Genomic DNA, 14903 nt, shown 5'->3' with positions numbered 1-14903 from the left:
CTGTTTCTTCAAAACAAATGTCTAAACTTACAAGTCAGAAGAAGAACCTATATTGAACTGAAGCATTTGTTCAGCAAATCTCTGACGGCGAAATGCTCTCTTCTATTATTAATTCAGCATTCTTAAATCCTACAGAAAAAAACAACCGACTTTACACAATATTTGTTTCGTTATTCAATGCTTGAGTTGAGTTTAAGAATTGACAATTATGTGTTTCTTATATTTGACCTCTTTGTGTTTTAGTGTGTAACATGCTGCAGCCTAAATACCGTTCGTGTATAAGAAAGGAGGGGTAATTGCAAATCGACATTGAGCCTGGATTCCCACACTGGCTTTTCCTTTTTCTCCATCAGGAAGTACGTTTTTACTTTCCAAAAGGTGGTTCTGGCATTTCCTTTAAGTCAGTTACAGTATCGTTTGTGTCTGTCCTTTTGAGTACACATTACTATAAGACATCCTTCAATCTGGCCTGTTGCATTTGCTGATCCCAACGCCATCTACTCTGCATTGCAGAGACTAAATGCCGACTGGGTGACCGCTTTGGAAAACACCTTCGCTCCATCCACAAGCTGGTGGCAGACTCTCCTGTCGCTTGTCATTTCAACTCACTGTCCTGCTCTCATGTCCACATGTCCGATCTTGGCCTGCTGCAATGTTCCCATGTAGCTCAGCACAACGCCGAGGAACAGCACCCCAACCTCCGAATAGGCACGGTACAGCCTTGCGGATTTTACAGTAGGCTCAACAACTTCGTACCGTGAAATCACTCTTCCAACTTCACCACATGTTTTTTTCCATCAACGTATTTTCATTGCTACCATTGATATGTCTTCCTCTCCCATTTTCTCCCCCTCCCCATTCCCCAAGCCAATCCCATCCCTCTTGGGAAATCCGCCCCTTGTTCCTCATTGTTCTCTGCCATTAACACGTTCTAATATTTTAATCGCCTCTATCAGCACCGTTCTTAACTTTGATTAGAAGCATTTACATTCCCTTTTACTTTCGGCCCAACACATTTGTGTTATTTTTCACCCATCGCTGGCCGTCTGTCGAGGCCCAATGCTTCACGCTCCCCCCCCCCCCCCCCCCCCCCACCCCCCCCCCACCGCCAATCTAACCTAACCAAAGATCCAGTTGTCCAGCTTCGACAAAGAGTCACCCAGACTCGAAACGACACTTGCCATCTCTCTCCACAGAGGCTGTCAGACCTGCTGAGACTGTCCTGTGTTTTCTGTTTTTCTTTCCCATTGACGCATAAGCAGCAAGTTGCTTTTATCGTATATTTATACATGTTTGAAATGGTGATTAAATATGTTCATCTGCATCTGTAAACCCAAAAGATTCTGTGGTGGATGATCAAACTGCTAATATCCGAATCGTGGCAAAATAGGAAAAGCTTTTCTTCCCCTGGCGTCTAGAAAATTCAGCAATTCTGACTTTGTTGCAGGAATTTTAATACCTTATGCGATACCAAATCTCATGTTCCTCGAACGTGCGAGATTGAGAAACAAACGTATTTTGTGCAAGCATTCGTCACACGAAATGAGATGCATAGGATGTTTCTGCCCGGGCTCGAAACGGGGACTTTTCGCGTGTTAGGCAAATGTGATAACCACTACACTACAGAAACCGCTGGGAGCCTCGCCATCAGTGGACGTGTGTAATTTTCAACCTCAATGTGTTGCTGCAGCTTCTGATGGTTCCGCGGAGTGGCCATGTAACTTATAGCAAGAAGCCGTTTCTTTAAAACTGATGTCTCAACTTATGAAAGTATCAGATATTGAACATTGCTGAACTGAAGATATGTTATGTTTTTCTTGAAGTTACATAGAGAGGGCAGGGCTTTTATAAGTAACCACAGCTGATACGAGAATTGATGATGTCCTGCTGAATTTACTCTGCATCAGGAACTAGCTGTCCAACCCACTGAACGAAAGAGGACGCCAAAACGCGGAACATAGAGCCAGCGCAAGTCGTCGAACTTGGAATCGCCTAATTCGTAGTCAGACGCGTTATCCATTGCGCCACTGGCCCACGCAGTTCCAGACCTTCGTTATTCCTCGATGATGAAGACCAGTTACGAGATTGAGGTAATATTTAGCGACAGACTAAACTGGAAGCACCAGATGTTTCTGCCCGGTTTCGAGGTCACCTGAAGAAGGAGCCGTGCTCCGAAAGCTCGTGTTTGAAACAAACCTGTTGGACTTTAACCTGGTGTTGTAAGACTTCTTACAATAAAAGAAACACATAATTGTCAATTCTTAAACTCAACTCAAGCATTGAATAACGAAACAAATATTGTGTAAAGTCGGTTGCTTTTTTCTGTAGGATTTCAGAATGCTGCATTAATAATAGAAGAGAGCATTTCGCCGTTAGAGATTTGCTGAACAAATTCTTTAGTTCAATATAGGTTCTTCCTCTGGCTTGTAAGTTTAGACATCTGTTTTAAAGAAACAGACGTGTTCTTGTAAGGAGCGACATGGCCTCTCAGCCGAACCATGCGAAGCTGCAACAAGGCAGCTGAATTGAAGGTGACACAGGTCCGTTGACGTCTCCGTTGCCAGCTGTTTACGTAGTGTAGTGGTTATCACATTCGCTTAGCACGCGAATGGTCCCCGGTTCGAAAACGGGCAGAAACATCTGGTGCTGCCAGTTTAGTCTGTTGCTAAATATTACCTCAATCTCATAACTGGTCTTCATCTTCGAGGAATAGCAAAAGCTTGTAACTGCTGTGGGCCAGTGGCGTAATGGATAACGCGTCTGACTACGAATCAGGAGATTCCAGGTTCGACTCCTGGCTGGCTCGCAATTCCGAGTTTTGGCGTCCTCTTTAGTTCAGTGGGTTGGACAGCTAGTTCTTGATGCAGAGCAAATTCAGCAGGACATCATCAATTCTCGTATCAGCTGTGGTTACTTGTAAAAGCCCTGCCCTCTCTTTGTAACTTCAAGCAAAACATAACTTATCTGCAGTTCAGCAAATTTCAATACCTGATGCTTTCTAAGTTGAGCACAGTAAGAAGTCTTACAACACCAGGTTAAAGTCCAACAGGTTTGTTTCAAACACGAGCTTTCGGAGCACGGCTCCTTCTTCAGGTGATGGTCCCCGGTTCGAAATATAGGCAATAAAAAATCCTACATTCACCTGAAGAAGGAGCCGTGCTCCGAAAGCTCGTGTTTGAAACAAACCTGTTGGACTTTAACCTGGTGTTGTAAGACTTCTTACTGTGCTCACCCCAGTCCAACGCCGGCATCTCCACTTTATAAGTTGAGACATCAGTTTTAAAGAAACGGCTTCTTGCAATAAGTTACATGGCCTCTCAGCGGAACAGTTAGAAGCTGCACAACACATTGAGGTTGAACATTACACGCGTCCACTCATGGCGACGCTCCCAGCGGTTCCTGTGGTGTAGTGGTTATCACATTTGCCTAACACCCGAGTCCTGAGAAATATTTTTCAGAGTGGGCCAATGTAAATCAACCCTGCCGTCAGCATTTCGCCGTTAGATATTTGCTGAACAAATGCTTCAGTTCCATGTAGGTTCTTCTTCTGGCTTGTAAGTTTAGACATCTGGTTTCAAGAAACAGACGTATTCTTAGAAGAAGCGACATGGCCTCTCAGCCGAACTTTCCGAAGCTGCAACAAGGCAGCTGACTTGCAGGTGCCACAGATCCGTTGGCGTCTGCGTTGCCAGCTGTTTCTGTGGTGTAGTGGTTATCACATTCGCTTTACACGCGAATGGTCCCCGGTTCGGAACCGAGCAGAAACATCTGGTGTTTCCAGTTTAGTCTGTTGCTAAATATTACCTCAATCTCGTAACTGGTCTTCATCATGGAGGAATAGCAAAATCATGTAACTGCTTTGGGACAGTGGCGCAATGGATAACGCGTCTGACTACGAATTAGGAGATTCTCGGTTCGACTGCTGGCTCGCAGTTCCTAGTTCTGGCGTCCCCTTCAGTTCAGTGTGTTGGACAGCTGGTTCTTGATGCAGAGCACAGTGAGCAGGGCATCATCAATTCTCGTATCAGCCGTCGTTACTTATGAAAGCCCTGTCCTCTCAATTTAACTCCAAGCAAAACATAACTTATCTTCAGTTCAGCAAACTGCAATATCTGATGCTTCGATTAGTTGAGTGGTTATCACATTCGCCTCACACGGGAAAGGTCCCCTTTCGAAATCGGGCAGAAACATCGAACATTTAGGATTTCGTGAAAGAAAGACACTGTCTCTCTCTCTCGAGCATCATCTGTGGGGAGAGAAACGACGTAAACATTCCGAGTCCTGAGAAATCTTTTTCAGAGTGGGCCAATGTAAATCAACCCTGCCGTCAGCATCGCAAACAATTCGTAATCCCTGACCTGGAGTAAAGAGCCTGTCCTGGATTTAAACCCACGACCACTCCCATAGGCATTGCTTGAAAATCCTTAAACGAGAACCAGACCTCGAGACCAAAGAGCACAAATTTGAGACCGGCATTCAGCAAAATATACCTTATGTTAATTTCGATATAATTTCTACATCTCACGGCTTTATATGTTGAGACATCTGTTAATTTAAGAAACAGCTGTCGCTTGCAAGAAGGGACCTGGCCTCTCAAACAGACCATCAGAATCTGCAGCAACACAGTGAGGTTGTACACTCCGCACGTCCATTGATTGCCAGCGGTTTCTGTAGTGTAGTGGTTATCACCTTCGCTTTACACGCGAAAGGTCCCCGGTTCGAAACCGGGCAGAAACATCGAGCATTTCGTGTGAGAAAAGTTTGCACAATTATTGGGCACAAAATAATTCTGTTTCCTGAATGTTGCCGGAATCTCGTGTGTTCCAGGACTATGAAATTTCGTCTCACATGAGCCACGACACTGAATTGAACATTAAGGCCCAAGCACTGAATTTTTGGCAGGCAATGAGAGGTGAAGAATTTTCATATCTTGGCACACCTCGGATATTAGCAGCGAGTTCATCCACAACAGAGTTTCAGCGATTTACAAAAGAACATATTTAATCACCATCTCAAACATGTCTAAATGTATGACAAATGCAACTTACTGCGGATGCTTCAAACGGAAACAAAAACAGAAAATACTGGACAATCTCAGCAGGTCTGACAGCCTCTGGGGAGCGAAATGGCAGCTGTCGTTTCCAGTCAAGTGGACACTTTGTCAAAGCTGGAGAACTGGAATTGGAGATTCAGACGATTGTGGGTGGGGGTGGGGGTGGTGGAGTGCTGTATTGGGCCTCGATAGAGGGCTAGCAATAGGTGGGAAATTACGAAAATGTCTCGGGCAGAAAGAAAAAGAGAATGTAAATGAGGCTCATCAAGGCTATGAAAGGTGCTGATGGCGCATCAAGCGGTCAGAGTGTCAGAACAAAGGGATGCAGTGTGTCAGAGAACAATTACAAACAGGGATCAGATTGCTGAAGGAGGATGGTATGGGCTGGGGGGAGGGGGGCAATGCTTAGGGTAAAACATATCAATGTAAGTAATGATAAGTTGATGGAAAAAACATGTGGTGGGGGGGGAAGTGAGAGTTCACAGTCTGAAGTTGTTGAACTGATAAAATGAAAGGGACAAAGAGCTGTCTGAGTCCACCAGAATTAGTCAATAGAAATGTGAATGCCCACACATAGACAAGCTTCTCGGGAACGTATTGGTTCCATGCAGTTTGAGCTCAGCTTCTCAAAGCAAACACAATGTGAATGAACCCCGCCGTCTCCGCCGCAAAGAAATGAAGAAAACATGCGGCTTGACCAATGGAAAACCTCATTGAAGGGCTCGTCCGGGATTTGAACCCGGGACCTCTCGCAAATTCCGACAGCGATACACCCAAAGCGAGAATCATACCCCTAGACCAACGAGCCCCGCGAAAAGAGCCAAAGCATACTGTCATTGCCATCGAAAATCAATCTAACTTCTGCGGAGAACGCCAAAAGTACTGCAACATCTCAGGGACTCAGGCGGCATTTGTCGACAGGACAACAAAGTTCGTCTTTCACCATCACCTTTCATTAAAACCGGGACAGGTTAGAAATCAGAAGGGGGTTCAGTGCAGTTAAATTGCGAATATACTGACCGGACGATGTACCACATGCTATGGTATCAGCAAAAGCCGGCACAGCCGCCGAGATTGGTCATCATTAACATATTGACGATGAAGAAAGAGGAGATCTCAGGACGATATCTGGCGGCTGCCAACAAGTCTAAAAAGAATGGTTACCTCAATGTAAACGGGCTCAGTGTGGAGGACGGGGCGGTCTATTACTGTGCAATGAGCACAGTGTCACAAAGCAGCTACAACCACGTACGAAAGCCTCAGAGAGTATTTTCAATTCCAGTAAATTTGCGTTCCTGCCCTTGTACCGGAGGATGGTTTGATCTGGATTCAGAAAAATACTCAGGTCTATTTCTCCACAATTGCATTGCCGTCTCTGTCCTTGTATTGGTCAATAGAGGATCCGTTTCGGATTCGTGAGATTAATCAGCATGTCGCGATGCACAGTAAATTTAAGCTTGGAATATCCACTTCCGAGCAGCAGTAATGAAAGTTCTCAGATGTGGGGGTAATAAAATCTTCCAGGACCGTTAACTTAGGTCGACCTTATGCCAACGAGTCTGAGCCCCCAGTAGTCTTCAGCGGAACATCGACTTTCTGATCGAAAATACATCAAATCTATGTTGCCATTTCCTGCTTTCTGTTATGGAGGTTCCCAGATAAGGGACGTGTTTCAACGAAAGTGTGGTGCTGTCCAAGTGAGTTCTGTAAAATCCACGGGCCTGTGATGATTCCACGTCTCACAAATGTCCATGCCCGCGGGACCATGTGTACGGTCCTTCCAGATATTTTCCGCACTGCCTCAGGGGACCAATATTACCAGCATTCTCATTCGGTCCCTGGCAATCAGAGGATTGGCGGTCACTGTTGAAATGCACAGAGTTGTGATCCTGTTGTCGTCTCCGTGGCGCAATCGGTTAGCGCGTTCGGCTGTTAACTGAAAGGTTGGTGGTTCGATCCCACCCAGAGACGAATTGTTGTTCCACTCCTGGATGCTATCTGTTTAGGACAGGGCTAAATCGCTGGCTTTGAAAGCAGACCAAGCAGGTCAGAGAGGCTGATCATTAAGCGCATCACCTCCATACTCCCGGAATGCCTTGCCCCACTTCAATTCGCATACCGTTGCAACCGGTCCACATCAGATGCCATTTCCCTGGCCCTACGCTCATCCCGAGAGCATCTCGAAAACAAGGACTCCTATTTATTGACTACAGCTCCGCCTTCAACACCATAATCCCAGCCAAGCTCATATCAAAGCTCCAAAACCTTGGACTTGGCACCCCCACTCTGCAACTGGATCCTTGACTTTCTGACCAACAGATCACAGTCAGTAAGAATGAACACCAACACCTCCTCCACAATAGTCCTCAAAACTGTTGCCCCGCAAGGCTGGGTACTTAGCCCCCTACTCTACTCTCTGTACACACACGACTGCGTGGCAAAACTTGGTTCCAACTCCATCTACAAGTTGGCTGACGAAACGACCAGAGTGGGCCGGATCTTGAATAACGACGAGTCCGAATACAGGAGGGAGATAGAGAACCTAGTGGAGTGGTGTAACGACAACAATCTCTCCCTCAATGCCAGCAAAACTAAAGAGCTGGTCATCGACTTCAGGAAGCAAAGTACTGTACACACCCCTATCAGCATCAACGTGGACGAGGTGGAGATGGTTAGCAGTTTCCCCACTGTCACCAGACTCCGAAATGACTCTCTTATTGACTGACTGTGTGCTTCAACCGATGCCAATGCATATGTAGTTACATTGTATATCTTGTGTTGCCCTATTATGTAGTCCCATGTATTTTCTTGAAATTTGTTTAATTCTCTTTTCTTCCATGTACTGAATGATCTGTTGAGCTGCTTGCAGAAAAATACTTTTCACTGTACCTCGGTAATAAACAAATCCAATCCAATAACCCGTCTTGCTCCATTTTCACATAATAATAAATGGCGATGTTCTTTCTGACCGCCCTCTCGCATCCACCTTGAGAGATGAATATCACCCCCCCCCCCTCCCCCCCCCCCCCCCCGCCCCCCCCCCCCCCCCCCCCCCCCCCCCCACCACACACACACACATATACCCCTACCCCTCTTGGTGTCGGTTTGTTTCTGGGAACCACTGCCTTTCTGCTATAATGTGATTGACGGCACAGACACATATAGGGATCTCTATATTTTTGTGCTGGTATTTCTCTATATATGTGTCATATTGCTATCACTTCTACATTTGCTGCTACGCAGATTCTCTCCAATCAGACGGAATATGAACCGTGCAGGCTGCCCGGATGCTGACTGTGTATCAGGATCGTCAGTATCGATTGTACTGCTGTGTGGCGTCAGTATCCTCTTCAACCCTCATTTCAGCGTCCAGGTGTTCCACTGGGTCTTGGTGGCTCCAGTCTGATAGAAACGAACAGAAAACAATAATAATCTCAAAATTCAGAATCAGCCTCATATTGACCAACGTAACGGTCACCTGCGCCATACTCATTATTATTTAATTAACAATAATATCTGGTTACTCAGTCAGGGGAGAATGGGGGTTTTGCATTGAAGGAAATACTGAGTAGCGAGATCATAACGAAGAGGGTGACGAGGCAGTGCCCCGCGATAGTTCCTGAATCAATCGCTCTTCAGGGCTGGCAATTATCTGTCAGAGCAGCAATCCAGGTTCAGGTCCCACTGCATTGCTGATCCAACCAATGACAGGAATCGAGCAGCGGCAGCAATGTCTAGAATATCCCAATGGTGTTGGAGCGAGGGCATCACACGGAAACTGTGACCGGTGCACCGCAGACTCAAAGCTGAAAATTGTGCGGCGGTTATCAGCTGCAGTCACAAGTGATGGAGCGGAAATAGCGACAGTTGAGCATCCAGCATCCCGTGACCATCCTGCACCTGCTCAACTCACTGAGAACAATATAGTGTCGGAGGGGTGGGGGCAGATTGAACTGACGCTACCTGCGCCTATTTGAAATAACTTTTTCTATTGCCCTTTTCACCCTGCATTTAAATCCCGCGGGGTTTTCCGTTCTCAAGTTCTGACAATGCTTTTTGAAATGTTCTATTGATTCTTCTTCTCTCATCAATTGTTGCGCCAGACTCCAAATGATAACAACTCACAGTGCAATCAACCTCACTTGCTTGCATAAGGTGCGGTGGCCAAGAGGAAAGGCGTTGGTTTCGTAAACCAAAAATCGCGGGTTCAAATCCCGCCCGTACCTCGGTGCTGATCCATTCAAAGATGTTTCATTGTCTCGCAAACACTTGCAGCATGAAATATCATTCACCAATCTTCTTTATAGGACATTTAACCTTCAGCTAATGAAAATAATTCCAGACAATTTGGTCTCTGAAAAAAGCGATGTTCAGAGCAGTTCCCCTTTGTACCTTCTTCGTCAGAACCACAATAAACTGCTATTATTCTGAGTTCTAACCGCCGCATGTCCACCAAAATCTTGATGTGGAGATGCCGGCGTTGGACTGGGGTGAGCACAGTAAGAAGTCTTACAACACCAGGTTAAAGTCCAACAGGTTTGTTTCAAACACGAGCTTTCGGAGCACGGCTCCTTCTTCAGGTGAAGAAGGTTCACCTGAAGAAGGAGCCGTGCTCCGAAAGCTCGTGTTTGAAACAAACCTGTTGGACTTTAACCTGGTGTTGTAAGACTTCTTACTGTGCTCACCAAAATCTTGGCATTCTTTCGACTTCATCGCATCCATGGTGTGAACCGAGAACTACAGAAGCATCATTTTTTGATTAGAAACACCTATAGTGACAAAGATAGTGTATTAACAGCTGAAATTTAGATTTCTGTCCAGGTTTCTCGCCCTGATATGCATTGCAGTCAACACTGAATCCACTCAACAGCCGAATTCTAACACGGAGTAAACCGAATCCGGCAGCAGAGGGCGCCAAATTCAAGCACGGGCGTCAGAAACTCACCTGATGGTGTCGGCCAAGCCGATAGGATGGGAGGCGAGTGATGTCACAATAGACCCTCCCCCTGCACTGCACTAAATTCCCTCTCTCCGACACAATCCCTGACTCAGTCCAGTTCGGTTCACTGGGAGAGATTCAGTCAGATATGTTAGTGATAATACTGGCGGCGCTTTGGCACAGTAAGTAGTTACAGTGTTAATTAAACCAGATTAGCATATTAATACACATAGGCTATGTGTAATTAACGATCGGGAATGTCTATGAAGTGCCTGCATCAGAGGTCCCAAAAAATGCCGCAGATAGAAGTAGATTTATATCAACTCTGTTTAAACTCAGGGCGGCACGGTGGTGCAATGGTTGGCACTGCTACCTCATTGCACTGAGGACACGGGTTCGATCCCGGTCCCAGATCACTGCCCGTGTGGCGTTTGAACATTCTTACTCCCACAACCTAGATGTACAGGCTAAGTGGACTAGCGACGCTAAAAAGCACCTCCTAATTGAAAACAACTCTAACTTTATAAAGGAACAACAATCTGTTCATTTCATTCCTTCACTTTCGCAGGCCGGCAATGTTCAATCCAGTAGCCCAGTCAGCAGTGACAATAACTGTCCCAGAAGGGGGTTCGGTGAAGTTAAATTGCCAATATAAAGGCCCCAACATGTACAGAATGCAATGATATCAGGAGAAACCGGCACAGCCACCGAGATTGATTATCACCAACACCTTAGTAATGAAGAAAGATGTGGGTTCAGGACGATATCTGGCGGTTGCTGACAAATCTAAACAGAACGGTTACCTCAGTATAAGCGCATTCGATGTGGAGGATGGGGAGGTCTATTACTGCTCACTGAGGAACAGCGTTAGAGAAAACCTAAAGCGCCGTACACAACGCTGAGTGAGTGTTTACAGCATCACTGAGGTTCCTTTCCGAGAAGGAATTGATCCCAGGCTCAGGCAAGCAATCATGTCTATTTACCGGACAGTTTTCTGTCCTTGTGTAGATCGACAGAGGAATAGTTTGGGAAATCCTGAGAGCTTTGGCTGAAAATATCAGCCATGATTGAATGGCGAAGCACACTCGATGGGCCAAGTGGCCTAATTCTGCTCCTGTGTCGAATGGCCTTATCATCTTATTATTGTCTATTAAACTGCACATTTTATTGTAACTTTAAAACCGGGGGATCTAACTACCAAGCAGAGGGAGGCACTCAAATGAGGAGTTGAGATGGACGAAAATCATGGCCTGCTCTCGCAGATGAGTCCAAGGACAAAGACGCCTCGTTACCCGTTCCTGTAACGAAATGCAGAATGGATCAATATCTGCTGCGGTACTAAATGTACAAGGTACTTAATGGGCGGCACTGTGGCTCAGTGGTTTGCATTGCTGCCTCACAGCTCCAGGAACCCGGGTTCGATTCCCAGCTTGAGTCACTGTCTGTGTGGAGTCTGCACATTCTCTCACTGTCTGCATGGGTTTCCTCAGGGTGTTCCGGTTTCCTCCCACAATTCCCAAAAATACATGCTGTTAGGTAATTTGGACATTCTGAATTCTCCCTCTGTGTACTCGAACAGGCGTCGGAATGTGGTGACTAGGGGATTTTCAACGTAACTTCATTGCAGTCTTAATGTGAAGCCTAATTGTGACACTAATAAAGATTATTATTATGTACAATAACCGCTGAACAACATGAGAATTACTATCAGTCTGGGACATGGGAAGCACATGGTGCCAGGTTTAGACCTTGATAGATATCAAGTTGTCGATCGAAAATACCTGAAGTTTCTGTTGACACGACATGTTTTATGTTGGATTCCCACGCAGATCAGGGACAGACTTCGTCCAATTGAGACGAAGGGGCGCTAAAGGGCAATTTAGCAAGGCCAATCCAGATTTCCTACACATCTTTGAACTGTGGGAGGAAATCGCTTCTCGGACTTTTTGCTAAGATGACCGTGAGGTCAGGTGGAATGCGTGGATCTGGTATGTCTCTCTTCTGGGGGCCATGAATTGGATTCAATTTGAATTGGTTTTTGGAGCAGGCATGGAGCTGCATTATGGATTTGCCCCTGTCCACACTCTGAGCTCTAGCTTTGTAACTCTGATAAGGTCTTAAAAAAAACTTGAGCAGCCGGAGGAAACCCTCGCAGACATGGGGAGAAAGTGCAAACTGCACACTCACGGCCGGAAGTGAACCCGGGTCCCTGGCGCTGTGAGGCAGCAGTGCTAACCACTGTACCACTCCTGTTCCGCCGCACCGTCCCTACTTGCAGGACAATAGAGGCATGGATTCTAAAAGCAGGGAGATCATATTGGAGTTGTACAGAACTGCCGTGAGGCCACAGCTGGAGTACTGTGTGCAATTCTGGGCGCCACATTATAAGAGGATGTGATTGCACTGGAGGGGGAGCAGAAGAGATTCACCATTATGTTGCCTGGGATGGAACATTTATGTTATGAAGAGAAGTTGCATAGTCTTGGGTGTACAAGATTACGAAGGTCATGGCAGGGTGGATAGGGAGCAGCAGTTCCCCTTAGTTGAAGGGTCAGTTGCGAGGGGACACAAGTTCAAGGTGAGGGGCAGGAGGTTATGGGGATTTGAGGAAAATCTTATTTATTCAGAGGATGGTGACTGTCTGGAGTAAACTACGTGGGAGGGTGGTAGAGGCAGTGTGCTTCGCATCCATTAAATAGTACCTGGATGAGCACATTACACGTCTTCACATTCAAGGCTATGGAACACGTGCTGACAAATGAGGTCCTGTAGTTAGTCCTGTATTTTTCACATGTTGGTGCAGACTCGATTGACCGGAAGGCCTCATCTGAACTGGTGGTTCTGTGTATCTGTGATTCTGAGTGCTATAACATTCCTGGCGCTATAATAATTCCGCGAGTGACAAACTTCCAGGATTTCTGCGTACATATTTATGTCCAGGTATTGGCTGCCCAATTTTACTGGCCTTGTCTTTCACTGGCCTGTCGCTGGCAATCAGAGGAATGCATTTCTCTGCTGCAATAAAGCAAGATGTGATAATGTTGGGACAGCAAGTACCGTGAGCCGGCTGCGGCATTGGGATCGCCGCACCATTGAAGGATACGGCCTGTTGGTGTGGGGGCTCAGCTCAACGATTCTGTCTCCCTCAGTAACAAACACTGACTCTGGAAAATGCAGGGTCTTTTCATTGCCATATGAGCATCCAACTTGGGAGCAGGGAGTTGGTTAATCGGCCACTCGAGTCTACTCCACAATTCAGTGAGATCAGGACTAAGGTGACCATGGCCTCAGCTCCACATCCCGTGTAACCCAGGGGCGCTGGTAGAGGTTTAATCAGTAAGTTCGCAGATTCCGAGAAAATTGTTGATGTGGTTAATAATGAAGAGGAAAACCTTAGAATAGTGGCAAATGGCCTCTGAAAATTTGCGAGGTGATGCAATTTGGGAGGGCTAGAAAGGCAAGGGAATATATAATGAACAGTAGGACGCTCGGAATTACAGTAACCAGAAGGACCTGGGATGCGTATCCATAGAGCCCTGAAAGCAGCAGGACAGTTAAATACGGTGGTTAAGAAAGGCTTATGAAATATTTGCGTTTATTTTCCGTTGAACATAAGAGCAGGGAGGTTATGATGAAGCTGTAGAAACGCTGGTTACGGCTGGATCCCTGTGTGCAGTTCTGGTCGCCTTGGTACAGGAAGGATTTGATTGCAGTAGAGCGGGTGCAGTGGAGATTCCCCAGGATGTTGCCGGGGATGGAGTGTTTCGGCTATGAAGACAGGCTGATTGGCTTAGGATGGTTTTCCTCAGAGCAGAGAAGGCTGAAGGGGGGCCTGATTCAGGTTTATTAAATCTATCTAATCCACCTATTCTGCATATTTTTGGATTGTGGGAGGAAACCGCGGCACACGGAGGAAACCATCACAGACCCGGGGACAACGTGCAAACGCCACGAGCTCGTCCAAGGCCAGAGTAGAACCTGGGTCCCTGGCGCTGTGAGGTTGCAGTGCTAGCCATTGTACCGCCCCAAATAACCGAACTCTTTGAGCAGGTTTTTGATCATTTGACCTAAATGCTCCTCTGAAACTGCTTTGGACATGTAATGATGTGAAAAGCTCAACATTAATTTAAATTGTTGCATTTGCTATTGTCCAATGAGACCTGATAGTTTACTGAGTGAGTGAGTCTGTACACCAAGATATGAACAAGAAGCAGGATTTAAGGAATAACAGATCGATTCGTCAATCTTACATCTGTTATGAATGCAAGTTGCAATCGTAAATTGGTTTAACTGTGCAAGTGGACCTCACCTCTTGTTATTTTTGAGATGTTTTGTTACAATGTTTGTCACTCACTGTGTAACCTGAACTGCCCATGATGACGCGCGCCCTGCTGAGCAGCAGCTGGAACTGCCAGTGTGGGGTTTTTGTACGGGGTCCACTGTATCTCTGTAGCAGTGTGGGCTTCATGGCACAGAAATACAAGGCGCTGTCTGAGATCATTGTGTTACTGATCGTTAGCTCGGTAGTCTTGTCTTTTTTATCAAACGCAGAAGAAAACCGATTATTGAGGTCGGTGTTCCGTTGCACCGTCTGTCCAATAAGAAGAAACATGTACATTGGAGCTTTCCCGGGCTGCTGACTGTACCAGTACACATAAGGGTTAGCAGCACCTGTTTTCAAGGTGCAGGTTATTGTGGCATTCCTTTCCTCTGTAACCGTTATTTCAGGTTCCTTTTGTTCCACGGTGTCCTGGTGGCTCCATTCTAACAGAAGTAACAACAATAATGACAATCAGAGTTAGCATCGCATTCAGCAATACGATCATCAGCAAAATAATCTCTGTCATTTTACCAACAATAAAATCAGGGTTACGGCATTCAGGAAGAGAATGGAGTGTTACTGGGAAGGAA

The 14903-nt window shown here is 46.1% G+C and overlaps 1 protein-coding gene and 7 non-coding genes across 8 annotated transcripts in view; 5 read left to right on the top strand and 3 right to left on the bottom strand.

Annotated features, from left to right (window-relative positions):
• LOC119959319 (zinc finger protein 208-like) overlaps positions 1-14903 on the bottom strand; it is a 203269-nt gene that overhangs the window by 130110 nt on the left and 58256 nt on the right. The gene's annotated exons all lie outside the window — the stretch shown is intronic.
• On the bottom strand, positions 1558-1630 carry trnav-aac. The gene has a single exon. It is a non-coding gene; the product is annotated as a tRNA-Val (tRNA).
• On the top strand, positions 2734-2806 carry trnar-acg. The gene has a single exon. It is a non-coding gene; the product is annotated as a tRNA-Arg (tRNA).
• Positions 3695-3767, top strand: trnav-uac. Its single transcript has one exon. It is a non-coding gene; the product is annotated as a tRNA-Val (tRNA).
• Positions 4665-4737, top strand: trnav-uac. Its single transcript has one exon. It is a non-coding gene; the product is annotated as a tRNA-Val (tRNA).
• On the bottom strand, positions 5772-5861 carry trnap-ugg. Its single transcript is given in 2 exon segments — positions 5772-5807; positions 5826-5861. It is a non-coding gene; the product is annotated as a tRNA-Pro (tRNA).
• Positions 6951-7024, top strand: trnan-guu. Its single transcript has one exon. It is a non-coding gene; the product is annotated as a tRNA-Asn (tRNA).
• On the top strand, positions 9208-9279 carry trnat-cgu. Its single transcript has one exon. It is a non-coding gene; the product is annotated as a tRNA-Thr (tRNA).

Source organism: Scyliorhinus canicula, unplaced genomic scaffold, assembly GCF_902713615.1.
Source record: "Scyliorhinus canicula unplaced genomic scaffold, sScyCan1.1, whole genome shotgun sequence".
NCBI classification, from domain to species: Eukaryota; Metazoa; Chordata; class Chondrichthyes; order Carcharhiniformes; family Scyliorhinidae; genus Scyliorhinus; species Scyliorhinus canicula.
The sequence above is the reverse complement of the archived record's forward strand: the minus strand, read 5'-3'. Positions and strand labels throughout refer to the sequence as shown.